The 13,876-nt window shown below is 41.3% G+C and overlaps 1 protein-coding gene and 1 long non-coding RNA gene across 3 annotated transcripts in view; one reads left to right on the forward strand and one right to left on the reverse strand.

Moving 5' to 3' along the window:
• LOC109622875 (regulatory-associated protein of mTOR) overlaps positions 1-13,876 on the forward strand; it is a 45,783-nt gene that overhangs the window by 5,422 nt on the left and 26,485 nt on the right. The gene's annotated exons all lie outside the window — the stretch shown is intronic.
• Positions 7,267-9,023, reverse strand: LOC134287990 (uncharacterized). Its single transcript, XR_009997672.1, has 2 exons — positions 7,734-9,023; positions 7,267-7,612 (listed from the first exon to the last, which is right to left on the reverse strand). It is a non-coding gene; the product is annotated as an uncharacterized LOC134287990 (long non-coding RNA).

Consider the following 13,876-nt stretch of genomic DNA (forward strand, 5'->3'; position numbering starts at 1 on the left):
TCATGGATGTTGCCATATTCGGTGCGACGTGCTCTCCAAGCTCCGCTCAACACGTTAAGAATGTTAATGCGAAGGAATTTGAGCACGAATCTCCTAGAGCAGTGGCAGCAATCATCCGGTATCACTATGTCGACGACTACCTTGACAGTTTCCCAACGGCGGCGGAGGCAATGAAGGTCGGAAGCGAAGTTCGGAGGATACACGCTGCCGGCGGGTTCGAGATCCGGAATTTTCTTTCCAATGATGCAACGGTCGCAGCAAAAGTGGGGGCAACATCTGCCGAAACAGAGAAAACAATCAAGCCCGAGAAGGAAGACAACGTGGAGTCTGTTCTTGGTATGAAATGGATCCGAACTGGAGATGACCTCACTTACAACTTTGTAGTACGAGGTAATCTTGGACATGCACTGGATCAATCCCACAGGCCGTCCAAACGAGAAGTGCTACGTGTTGTTATGAGCTTGTTTGATCCACTGGGCTTGATCAGCTTCTTCATCATCCACGGAAAGACACTCATGCAAGACATTTGGGCATCCGGAGTAGACTGGGACGAGCCTATCAATGCCGAACTGTGCGAACAATGGTGGCGTTGGACGGCGCTTCTTCCGGGACTCAACTCTATCCGAATTCCCCGCTGCTATTTCGCGGCCGCTGATTACCAATCGTACTCCGCACTTCAAATTCACGTTTTTGTGGATGCTAGCAAATCAGCATATGCCTGTGTAGTCTACTTTCGAATAGAGTCTAGAGATGGACCGGCGGTAGCGCTAGTTGCTGGAAAGGCGAAGGTAGCTCCACTCAAAATGATGTCCATTCCACGATTGGAGCTTCAAGCTGCTGTGTTGGGCACGCGATTACTCAACAGTGTTGCTGCAATGCATGGTCTCCCAGTTAGTCGCCGTGTTTTGTGGACCGATTCGCAGACAGTTCTTGCCTGGTTGCGCTCCGATCACCGAAGATATCAGCAGTTCGTGGGCTTTCGCGTGGCAGAGATTCTATCCACGACAAACGTGCAAGAATGGAGGAAAATCGATACCGAGCTGAACGTCGCTGATCTTGCAACGAAATGGGGTAAAGGACCAAACTTCGATAGAGATAACCCGTGGTTCCGTGGGCCACAATTTCTGAGGGAACCAGAAAGCTTCTGGCCGAAGCAGGAGACAGTGCCGCCTACTACAAGTGAAGAAATTCGTCGAGTTGGTGTGCATGCCGAGCAACCCGTACCGCTGATAGAAGTTAGAAGATTTGGCAGCTGGGAAAAGTTAAATCGCACCACGGCGTACGTTCATCGTTTCATCAATAATCTCACCCGGAAGAAACAAGGAGAACAACTGGAATTTGGAGTGTTGAAGCAACATGAGTTGATGGATGGAGAGATCACGCTATTCTAACAAGCGCAACGAGAATTCTACGCCGAAGAAATAAAGCAGCTCAGCGGGAAGGAGAAATCGTTGCAGTTTCGTGGTTCTGCGGTGTCAAAATCCAGCAAGATCTTCAAGTTGTGTCCCTTCCTAGATCAGTCAGGGGTATTGCGAATGCAGGGAAGCATTGGTGCAGCGCCACACGTTCCGTATGCAGCGAAGTTCCCAACGATTCTACCGCCGAAGTCACATATCACGATTCTTCTCGTGAATAAGTTCCACCGTCGTTTCCGTCATGCGAATAGGGAGACGGTCGTAAACGAGATGAGGCAGGCGTTCCATATCCCAAACATGCGAGCGTTGCTAGGGAAAGTTGCTCGAGACTGCATCTTCTGCCGTATACATAAAGCTGTTCCACGGCCGCCTCCAATGGCGCCGCTGCCGAAAGCTCGACTAACGTCGTTTGTGCGGCCGTTCACATTCGTAGGCTTGGACTATTTTGGGCCTGTTCTAGTCAAGGTTGGGCGCAGCAATGCCAAGCGATGGATTGCACTTTTCACGTGCTTGAGCATTCGGGCAATTCACATGGAGGTTGTCCATAGCATGTCAACTGAGTCATGCATTCAAGCAATACGTCGTTTTGTTTCCCGTAGAGGTTCACCAGCCGAATTTTTCACGGATAATGGTACCAACTTCCACGGAGCAAACAATCAGCTGAGAAAGGACATTGAGGAGAGAAATCAGAGACTAGCGACGGTGTTTACCAATTCCAATACGCGCTGGTCATTCAACCCCCCTGGAACACCCCACATGGGTGGAGTCTGGGAGAGATTGGTTCGATCGGTTAAGGCTGCCATAAAATCGATGTTGGACGAGTCTCGGAAGCCAGACGACGAAACTTTGGAAACCGTGATCATCGAGGCCGAAGGTATGATTAACACACGTCCATTAACGTACATTCCGCTAGATTCAGCAGATCAGGAGGCGTTAACCCCCAACCATTTCCTGCTGGGAAGCTCATCAGGTGTCAAGCAGCTTCCAGTTCTCCCAACAGACTATCGAACGACTTTGAGGAGCAGTTGGAACTTGGCGAAGCACTTGGCTGATGAGTTTTGGAGACGTTGGATTGTAGAGTACCTTCCTGTGATTTCAAGACGCTGTAAGTGGTTCGATCACGTGAGAGATTTGAAGGAGGGAGACTTGGTATTGGTGGTAGATTCTGCGATACCAAACCAATGGACCAGAGGAAGAGTAGAACGAGTGCTGCTGGGAGCAGATGGACGCGTTCGGCAAGTCTGGGTCCGCACAAGCCGAGGAGTGGATCGCAGGTCGGTGGCAAACCTTGCCTTGCTCGATGTCGTGGAAAATAGTGAACCCCACCAAGCACGGTGCTCCATTTACCGTTATTATAAAACAAAATATACCATCAAAACCTGAAACGCCATTCTCTTTATTCATCTATCCTACACCTCTGGACAAATTTTTAAAATCATGGGCGAATTTTTGAGTTACGCCCTTTTAAAGGGCCTAGCCTCTAAAAAATCGAGTTTCCTATAGAATACCACCATATTTCATAACAGAATCATGAATTAAAGGCATCAATAATAGAAATTATCATGAACAACATTGAAATTTGGTAGTATGCATCCATATGAATATCGGTGAAGTGCATTTTGTATCAAAATTTGTCATTACGTCAATATACGGTAGAAGTCCTTAGGGCCATTAGAAAACAATAATTACATTGGTGTAACAAATTCAATTAAAAGTATATTGCATTGTGATTCCATATGTCAATAGATGCTCTTAATACTCTCCATCAAGGCGATAGTATTTACATGCTCAGCACCAACATTTCAAAAGGACGTAACTGATCTTCAACACAATATGATCTCCCATAGCAGATCGAATCTCATCTTTCCCAGGACACCAACAACCACTATCGGAAAGAATTGCATTTTCTCCGTCCAGTAGTAATTGTACATTGCATCGGAGAGATGAAGGTTTGGTTTTGGCAAGCAGTTTCGCCATTTCGAAATGTTAGCACCGATATATTAAGAGCGTACTATCTCTATACAGTAAATCTGCCTTAAAACAATAGACAAAATTTGTCAAAAATATTTAATATGAGCAACCACAAATTAGACAAAAAGAAATATGTCTGTGTGCCACATATCTTAAGTTATAAGAAAAAAAAAATCAAAATATCGAAAGGCCAAAAGACAAAAAGTCGGAACAGGCAACAAATAATCAAACATAATATTCTGGGTGAAAATTCATTCTTCTTTTAAAATATGTAGGTAAGACCTTTTGTCCCTACTAATTTAACTTTTCTTCGACCTATTGTCTTTAATTTTTTATTTCATTCCTGGAGCAACATTTGAAAAGGGCCCAACAGGTTTTGTGCTTTCTTTCAAAATCGCTTCGAGGGCCTAACAGCAGCCCGCCCACGCACATGAACACCGTTATCCGAAAGATCGATGTTTGCTCTATCTGAAAACTGTCGTAGTTTGTGTGAATAAGTTTACGGGGGCTCAGGAGAGACGTGTGATGTCATTGTTTACCAATGCTTGTATGCCCTTTTCAAATGTTGCTCCAGATTTGTACGATTTATCTTTTCAGATTCAGCATTTCAGAAGGACGTAACTGGTTGATGATACGGCTCCTTTTTTATGGATGTGGATTGCATGTCACCCCTCTAATGTAAGCCATCGAAAGAGGAGCATTATTTTTGTCTAGAAGTGCCACGCCACAGCTTTGAAAAAAAAGATGTTGTTTTGGAAAGCAGTTACGCGCTCTTGAAATGCTGAGGCTGAGAAGACAAAACGTAAAAATGCAAAAAAAAAATCGAAGACAATATTGCGCGTTTCGCCGTAGATTCATATATCGGTGCCAACATTTCAAAATGGCGAAACTGCTTGCCGAAGCCAAACCTTTATCTCTCCGATGCAATGTACAATTACTACTGGACGGAGGAAATGCAATTCTTTCCGATAGTGGTTGTTGGTGTCCTGGAAAAAATGAGATTCGATCTACAGCTATGGGAGAAGATATTATTTTAAAGACCAGTTACGTCCTTTTGAAATGTTGGTGCTGAGCATGTAAATACTATTGCCTTGATGGAGAGTAATACCGTCTACCCCCGTTGGTTTGAACGACACCTCATGCAAACCAACGGGGTTCATTTTTAATTTGAACGTCTAGCAACTCTGTTAGCATCGAAAAACACACTACTGGCAACCTGATTTGGTGTTTTGTTTTGGTTCTGCGTTCCGTTTCACACCGTTCCATTAGCAGAGTGACGTTTGAACCATTTTTAGTTTGAACTATGTGCAGATTAGAGGGGGTCAAACTAAAAAGTGTTCAGATTACATGCGGTCAAACCAACGAGGGTAGACGGTAAGAGCATCTATTGACATATGGAATCACAAAACAATATACTTTTAATTGAATTTGTTACACCAATGTAATTTTTGTTTTCTATAGGCCCAAAGAACTTCTACCGTATATTGACGTAATGACAAATTTTGATACAAAATGCATTTCACCGATATTCACATGGATGCATACTACCAAATTTCATTGTTCTTCATTATAATTTCTGTTATTGATGTCTTTAATTTATGATTCTGTTATGAAATGTGGTGTTATTCTACAGAAAACTCGATTTTTTAGAGGTTAGGCCCTTTAAAAGGGCGTAACTCAAAAATTCGCCCAAGGATGATTTTAAAAATTTGTCCAGAGGTGTAGGATAGATAAATAAAGAGGATGGCGTTTCAGGTTTTGATGGTATATTTTATTTTATAATAACGGTAAATGGAGCACCGTGCCAAGAAGATGGTAGTGATTCACGGGTGGGGGGGGTGTTACGACGAAACCCTCCCTGCGATGGAGATAGCCTAACGCCGTTCTATTTTGATCGGGTCTGCTGCTGACAGTTAATGCGTGGGGATGAATGATAAGGAATCGGTGGAACAATTGAACAATTGGAATGAAAACAACAATTTCTTAGTCACCCAGAAACGTGATTGAATTTGATCTACCTAAAATAATTGATTAATTAGTGGATTTACCTAAACTAGTGGTTAAAAATTACTTTAAAGATTTCCTATTGTTGCTTGAATTGAATTAAATGTAAGTACTATTGCAATTTGTAACCTATACATGCGTTTCATGCAAATTTATTATTCTAGTAATTTTATAACCTAAATTGGAAGACGATAAGGGAAGAATTTTGTTTTGAAGATATACTGAAAATTTGTAAGTACTCCTTAATTCATGCACATGCAAATGTAATACCACTAAATAAACTTACAGCTAAAGCACATCCCATAAACATCCGTGTTTAATTTATCTGGGATCGCTACAAGAGTTTCGGTGTCAACAATTTCTTTAGAAATTTTCAACGCGAAATCCCCTATTGCAAGATGAGTCTTCCGGGTGGAATAGATGGTTCGTCCAAATCACCGTCGAATTGTGTGGCTTGTGATCGCCCGGACAGCAGCGAGGACATGGTGGCGTGCGACGGTTGCGGGTCGTGGTACCACTATAGCTGCGCAGATGTTGATGGAAGCGTCGCAAACCTTCCGTGGACGTGCGGATCATGCGGGATATTGAATCAAACACCGATTCCACAGAAAGGCGCTCGTAAGGTAGACGCGAAGAAAGGAAGTAAGCGGCTGACGGTCCCTGCTGGTCCCGAGAAGTCTTCGAAGATATCCGTCGTCAGCAAAGGAACCTCGCGGAAAAGTAAGAAATCCGGAGCGGAAGATCAAGTAAGTTCAACGTCTAGTGCTAGGGCAAGGCTCGCACTCGAGCTAAAGATGGTAGATGAGCAGGACCAGATGTCCAAGAGTGATGGGTTTGACGATGGCTTATCAAGCGTCGTCATATAGTGAAAATGTGTTTAAATAATTTCAATTTTAGTCTTTTATAATTATAGATTAGCTAAATTAAATATAGTAACGAAAATTAGTGAACCAGTAAATGGAATAGTATTTGAAAGTAACTAGGTTTTGAATTAAAGCATTTCTTTACAAAATTAAACTAAAATAGAATCTGAATAATCATGCCATTGCTTTATTGACTTTAATTTAAACGCTTGATTTGTCATGCCTCCAGCATACGCTTAATCGCTGTCGCATGATCTAACAACAGTTGATTACGCGCAGTGCTGGGGGGACCGGCAGGGCTTATTACCAGTCTATACTAACCCTCTAACTACTAACAAGACTGGGAAGCCAACGATCACTCATTGCACTTTTGATAGTAGTATTAGTAGTAGTAGTAAGAGTAGTAGTAATAGTAATAGTAGCAGTATTTTATTAACAAGTTGATTCGTACTATTCTTTTTCACTTCTTCGAAATTATTTTTATAGCAACTATAAACTCAGGAGTGGATAGCATAACGACATTGATTGCAGCAGGGTCCAACATTATTATGTAATGCAAGAGTGCATATGGGATGTCTCTGCATTACTTATATCTTCTAATTAAGACAGGGCAGGGTGATAAGAAAATCGCATTAGTGAATGAACAATTTAGAATCTAAATTTTAGATGTTGAATGCTGTTCACTCAAGAAGTTCACTGGTGCAGGTAGAAAAAAAAAAACTTTTGAAACTCTCAATTTCTTAGCATAGTAACAAGAAACTATATTTAAAACTGAATATAAATTATGCTCTCTATGATGCTCAACAATGCTATAAACAGAATACTAAAATTTCCGGGCCGCCATTTTGTGGAGTTTGGCGGCCCACTGTCTTCTTGTCATTTCAGGTTCATTTTCTACAACGCGTGACTACAAAGAGTGAACAATACCATCGTCAAGGGACATTTTGGAGCTAAATTCGGTGAGTCTGTTCCATTATATTTACGCTGTCATTATTTTAAATTCACCATGGATAGTTGCGGCCTTTTTTTGCATGCATATTGTTATGCATCTGTTTGTGCACATTTGTTGTTACCCATCTTTCGTGTATTTACTCAACTAGCACTGTAAAGTTCGTCACTTCGAGTGTCGGCCTAAATTCTTAGTATTCATTTCATTAAAACTACTATTGTTGTACAGTCCACATATTTGATGTTGCCACTATGGGAGAGCACGTTGAGCACCGGTTTGTCCACATCTGCTAGAGATTTTGGCTGGGAGTGGGTCTGGTTTGCAGGTTTAGCGGGGGCCTACCACAATTTGGGAGTGTGAGGGGGGGGATCTCTGCATTGTACTCACTACTCATCAATTCCGTGGGGTATCTAGAAGACAATTGACGATAAGATTGGAAAAAAGCTTGCAGTTTGGAACTAGACTAAAATAGTGGCCGATAGAAAACAACGCGCTAGACAGCATTATTATTCATTTTTTTTAAATATTTACCCATAGGCTTTTCGCCGGTTGGCAGTATAGTATTTAGCTGTGTACGAAGATACGGATTAGTTGGTGTACAGATGACAGGGTTCACACGGGAAGTGCTTCAAGCGAGGCTTACATAACAACTGACAATAAAGAAACCTATTTTCCTTGACTTTCTACGCAATGGACATCTGACCGAACACACGTGTTTTCGTTAATCTCCTAGGCATTATTAGTGCATGACGGAACAACTAGCAGGACACAGTTCCAGACGTCTCTTTTTAATAACGATATTCAGCATATTTCCAAACTACACTTCAATAAAGCAAAGACTAAAGCTGCTATGATAGAACAGATCAAAATGACTTAATTGACTTATTGACTACATATTGGAGATCTACTTCGAATAACTGACAAATTGACAAGAACCTAACTAAATACATGGACCATACTACAAAAAAAAACAATTGACAAAAAGAAAAAAGGGGAAACTTTTATTAAAACTATTTTTGTTCAACGCAGGCCAAAACAGTGTCGACTTGGGCCACGATATGCCTACGTACTTCTGTGTGTTGAAACATAAATAGAGGCTCATAGAAGCAAACGTAGGGAAAGGGTGCGGTGTTAGAACATAAGCACAGTGTGCTACCGCCGTAATCACTATGAAAAAAAAAAAGAAAAAAAAAAAAAAAAAAAAAAAAGATATACTGAAAATTTGTAAGTACTCCTTAATTCATGCACATGCAAATGTAATACCACTAAATAAACTTACAGCTAAAGCACATCCCATAAACATCCGTGTTTAATTTATCTGGGATCGCTACAAGAGTTTCGGTGTCAACAACTAGCATTTCATACCTACTTTCTACTTGATGGGCTACAACTCGTAGCGGTGAGTCTACGCCGAATGATGTATCCGCCTGCACTGGTCACAGTCATGGGTCAATCGCTTCCAGTCGCCCTGAACGTTTGGAGTCCTTAGACTTTCCTTAACTGCACAAAGCCAACTTGTGCGCGGCCTTCCACGAAGTCAACGACCACTTCCTAGCTCTCTGCGATGATTTTAGAGAATTCGGACTTTGGTAGCTTAGCTTTGTTCCACAGAGTGCAGAGTCACTACTGCAAGGTAGCGAATCCCCCTTCTCTTACGCTGGAGCGCTATCTCAGCGGTCTTTGTAACTGACAAGATGGCGTCTACGGTCGACCTCCACTTCCGGAAGACGAACTAGTTGCTCGAGAGACCATTTACACCCTCGGTGTTCCTCAATTAACAATCTGTTGAGGATGATCTTTTCGAGTACCTTCCCCGCCGTGTCGAACAAGCGTATTGCCAACGGGTATCCGGGTGGTTTCCCCGCCTTTGACAATACATAGTACCAGCCTCTGCCGCTTCCAAACCTCTGGGAAGAGGCCCTCATCCAAGCATCTGCCCAATAAGGTAATCTCTGCAATAGCTACTTTTAAGGCCAGGTTTGGAATCCTGTCTAGACCAGAGGCTTTAACTACGCTAAGGGATTTTGCAATCCCCGGTGACCCTAGCCCCAGTCCTCAGCGGTCCTACGAAAGGAGGCTAAGCACTAAGATCATGACATGGAAGAATCCCTCGATCATTCCCTCCCACATCTCCGGAGACTGCTCCGCCGGAGCCATTACACCTCTTGTCATGGTCATCCAGATCTTGCAGGCATCATCCCCCATAGATTCGCATTGACACGCTGACAGAGACCCTCAATGCGGAGGTCTTTTTGCTAACCCTTATCTCGGTATTTAGCGTGACCTTGGCAGCGGCTAGCGAAAGTCTTTTGCGTTTCGTGGCCTTGTTGTTTACAATTCGTACTTTCGCTAGCTTATCATGAGTAGTGGTTTGGTTTAATTCATTATACGAAATATGAAGTACACGTGCGTGGAAAAGTGCTGAATCATGAAACGGTGGCGGTTCTCTAGGAGTCCTTCTGGAATTACATCCGGGATTCCTCCAAGAAATCCGCGATTTCTTCACAAGTTTGTTCCAAGACTCCTCCAGGAGTTTCTTTTGGGATTCCTAGAGCCTGATGAAATTTATCGGGGCGTTTATTTAAGATTGCTTTAGAATTTCTTCTGAGATTCCTGAGTTCCATCTAAGATTCCCGGTAAGAGCTCCCAAAAGAATCCCGGAAGAAATTCCCGAAGGAATATTTACGAAAGAGTTCCTGAAGAAATTCCAAAAGCGATTCCTGAAAAAAGCCCAGAAAAAATTCCCGGAAATTACTGAAAGAGTTCCGAAGAAAGAAGTTCTTGTACAATTCCTGGAAGAATCTCAGAAAGCATTCCTGAAGAAATTCCAGAAGGAACTTCGGGAGAAATCTCGTATGAAATTCCGGGAAGGAATCCCAGACGAAATTTTGGAAAGAGTTTCTGCAGGAATCTTGGAAGGGATTCCTGAAGAAATTCCCAAGAGAACTCCTGGAGGAATTCCGAAAGAAATTCCGAGTAAAATTGGTGGAATTTCCAGGCATATTTTCCAGGAATACCTTTTGGGAGTAAAAAAACTTCTGAAGACATTCTAAAAGAAACTAGGTATTAGAAGTATCTAGGATGGAGTCCAGGAGGATTTCCGGAATTCCTTAAGAAATCCCGGCAAAAAAAAATCCATCGAAACCCTAGAAGCAAAATTTGCAGGAATCCTGGAAGGAGTTCCTGGAGGCACTTTTTAGGAATCTCAAAAAGGATCCTAGAGGGAACTTGTAAAGGAATCTCAAAAACAATCTTAGATGGAGCTCCCTGAGGAATCACAGAAGGATATCCTATAGGAATCCTAGAATAAACTAATGGAGAAACCACGGAAGAAATTCCCGGACGTGTCTCAGGAAACATTGCTGTGGTAATCCTAGAAGGAATTCCTGGAGGAATCTCGGAATGAATTTCTAGAAAAATTTCGGAAGGAATTTGGGAACTCCTGAAATAATCTGTGTAGATATTTTAAAAAAAATCACGATAAAATTCTCTGGAAGAATCTGAGTACTTCCTGGAGATATTCCGGCAACTGGCATTGGAAGGTGATGGAACATGCGTTACAGGGTCAAATGCCGCTAACATGATCCCGTCGTTTACGATGATGAACAACTACCTATGAAAAAAAGAAGCTTATGCAAATGCAAAAGAAGGAAAAATGATTGATGAACATATAAGCAGTTGTAATGCCAACAATTCTTATAACGATTCAAACATATTTTTATTTGAAAATTTGATGGTTGACCAACTGCCCATCCGCGGCAGACGTTGTTTTCTTTCGGCATTCGAAAACCCAACAATGTTCCTTCTTTGTAAACAAGCTTTTTAAAGGGCAATTGGTACAATTATTAAAATTATAACTGCTTACATTTTCAACATAGATTTTTCCTTCTTTTCTGCATAGGCTGTTCTTTCAAATTGCACTTTTCAGGAAATTATCGGCATCACAATTCTTACTTTTTCAACATAGAGATTCCCTTCTTTGCTACATAGGCTGTTCTTCCGAGTTACAGTGTTCAGATAACTATCGGCACCACAAGCACAGGTGTTCAGAAATTTAAAAAAGTATTTAAAAAATCTTTTAGCAATTTTAACACCGGTGGTTGTAATAATGCCCATAATTTCCTGAAAAGTACAATGTCACTTTTTCCTTCTTCATTAAAAATATTTTTGAGTTGTCAAAAGAATTGTTGGCATTACAACTGTTTATGTATTCACTTTTTCTATTCCATAGTATTGGAATAATGATAAAAGTTCATTTACCGCATAAATGAAGGACCTTTGATGCGAATAATTGGGAGCAGCCATTGGAATGGATCCCTCCAACCATTTAGGGGGATTAGGGGCATAATGGACACCCGGGGCGAAATGGACACCCCTGTTTTTTCGAAAGCGTTGACTTTTATGTAAAACTTTTAATGCATAAGTGTAAAGGCACAAGTCGTGGTTCTATTTTTCAAAAGTACCATTTATATTGCTCCAAAATAATCAAAATATCATTGAAATTGAAATATGTTTTTCATATGGTGAAATTCTTATAATTTCGAAGCAGCATCAAATAAGGTTTTACGAGTGTTGGAATGTGTCCACCATAAAAACAAGTGAATTGTTACCTTATCTGCATGTACACGCAGATTCAGCAATGGAAAAAATATTTTATTTCTTATCAGAATTTATTCAAAATACCGTCTACCCCCGTTGGTTTGACCTCATCTAATCTGAACACTTTTTAATTTGACCCCCTCTAATCTGCACATTTTCATACTAAAAATTTCTTATCAGAATTTATTCAAAATATCAATTTTAAAGTTGTAGTCGATTCGGGGCGAAATGAACACTGACAATTACGGTAGGATGTACGCGCATTGCATACTGTTAGGCGTTTTAAAGAGTTTGGAAAAAAATCAATCCGATTATTTTAGCTAAAACTTAATTTTACTAACTTTGATGTTATGTAAACTCGTCTAAGATGAAGTATTATATCAGTGGTATTGATCTCCGTAGGCAAATTACTTAACTAGTCGATGTAATCAAAGAATTAGCATAAAATATGCAGGGGTGCCCATTATGCCCCGTACCTTTCCTGCCAGCCCTAAAAAACACACGATTTACAATCCATTATTTCTTCACAATGAAGACATTCTATCTGCTGTAAATGGTTGAATTACGTAGGAAACAAGCTAAAGTTGTAAGTCAACTGAATGTTAAGTTTTTCTCTTTTATACAGGCCTAATGTACACATTTGCTTAGGGTGTCCATTATGCCCCTAATCCCCCTACATAGACAAACGTGGTCAGTTGAGTCTTTCCGAGTTACTCAAAGTTTTCGACAGAATAATCTTTTTAACCTTAGTAAGGTCTTGGGGTCTTTTTTGACCTTTTTCGAATTTCAATTCTCTGTAGTTTTTGTTTAACGAATCCTAGCAATCTGAAATTTTCTGACAATTATTTTTTCGTGGAAATAAACCTTTCCCAAAAATAAAAAGTATTGAACGACCCCTAGGGGCGCTCCCATAAAAAAAGTTACAAATAAGACCCTGGGGTCATTTTTGACCCCAAACTTTGGACAGCTCGCAAAAATCAGTGGTTTGTCCGATTTTGGATCTCTTTGGCTCAAATGAAAGGGCCACAAGTCTAGTTTTCAAAACCACCGGAGAAATCCGGATTTGGCCACTGTGGCCACCGGGAACCTGCTTCAACTGAAAAATGCCGCTTTAGAGACCCTGACGTTGACAAGCTATAACTTTGCAACCAAACAAGTAATCAGGACCGCCCAAGAATCGTTGGAAAGGTATTTACGTGGACTTTGATTAAAGACATTAACATTGACTAATTATTGAGAACCGGTTCCGGAAATCCGGAACATCCGAAATATTAGTTTTCATCGTAGCTATGTGCTAGAAAATCCACAAATGTATTCCCTTTATGCATATTATTGCATAACTTCTCTGCACACTTCACACATGTTGTTTAGGACCATTTTTGGAGGGTTCCGGGCAGTTCTGGCCAATGCTAAACGGGTTACAGGGACCCCGGAAGGTGGTCAATTGGGTAACGACAATGAACTTCGTATAGTTTTCGCTTCAAAACCCGGCGCCACATGGCTTAACCTTCGTGGATTTTCATGTCTGTTGTTCTTGTGATACACAAAGAGATTGATAGTCATCTTCTTCTTCTTCTTGGCATAACATCCCTACTGGAAAAGAGCCTGCTTCTCAACTTAACTCTTCATAACGCGCGCTGTTGTAAAAAGTACAACACTACTAAAAAACCTCTCTCGTTGTATACAGCGCGAGCGCGGTGCAGTTTAGGTTGCTTGATGGCGCGCGTCCTGAAAGGTTAATGAGTTTTATGAGCACTTCTACCAGGTTTTTTTTCTGAGAGCTTTCTCTGATCGTGTGGTAGGCACGAAGATACTCTATGCCCAAGGGAGTAAGGGTAGTTTTCCTTACGAAAAGTTCCTAGCCCGACCATTAATCGATCCCGTGTTCCTCAACATGGTCATGCTGAATGCCTTTACAGCTTTGGTTATAGGGGCCCAAATGAATAGTCATATTGGTTCCACGTGGTCACCGGAATGGCCACCGGAAAAATCCATATTGTATTGCTCTCAGATTTTTACAACAAATGTAGGCTTTTGGCGGCTCAATTTTAATCATGTACATTTATAATTTGTAA

The sequence above is a fragment of the Aedes albopictus genome, chromosome 2 (assembly GCF_035046485.1).
Source record: "Aedes albopictus strain Foshan chromosome 2, AalbF5, whole genome shotgun sequence".
Taxonomy (NCBI): domain Eukaryota; kingdom Metazoa; phylum Arthropoda; class Insecta; order Diptera; family Culicidae; genus Aedes; species Aedes albopictus.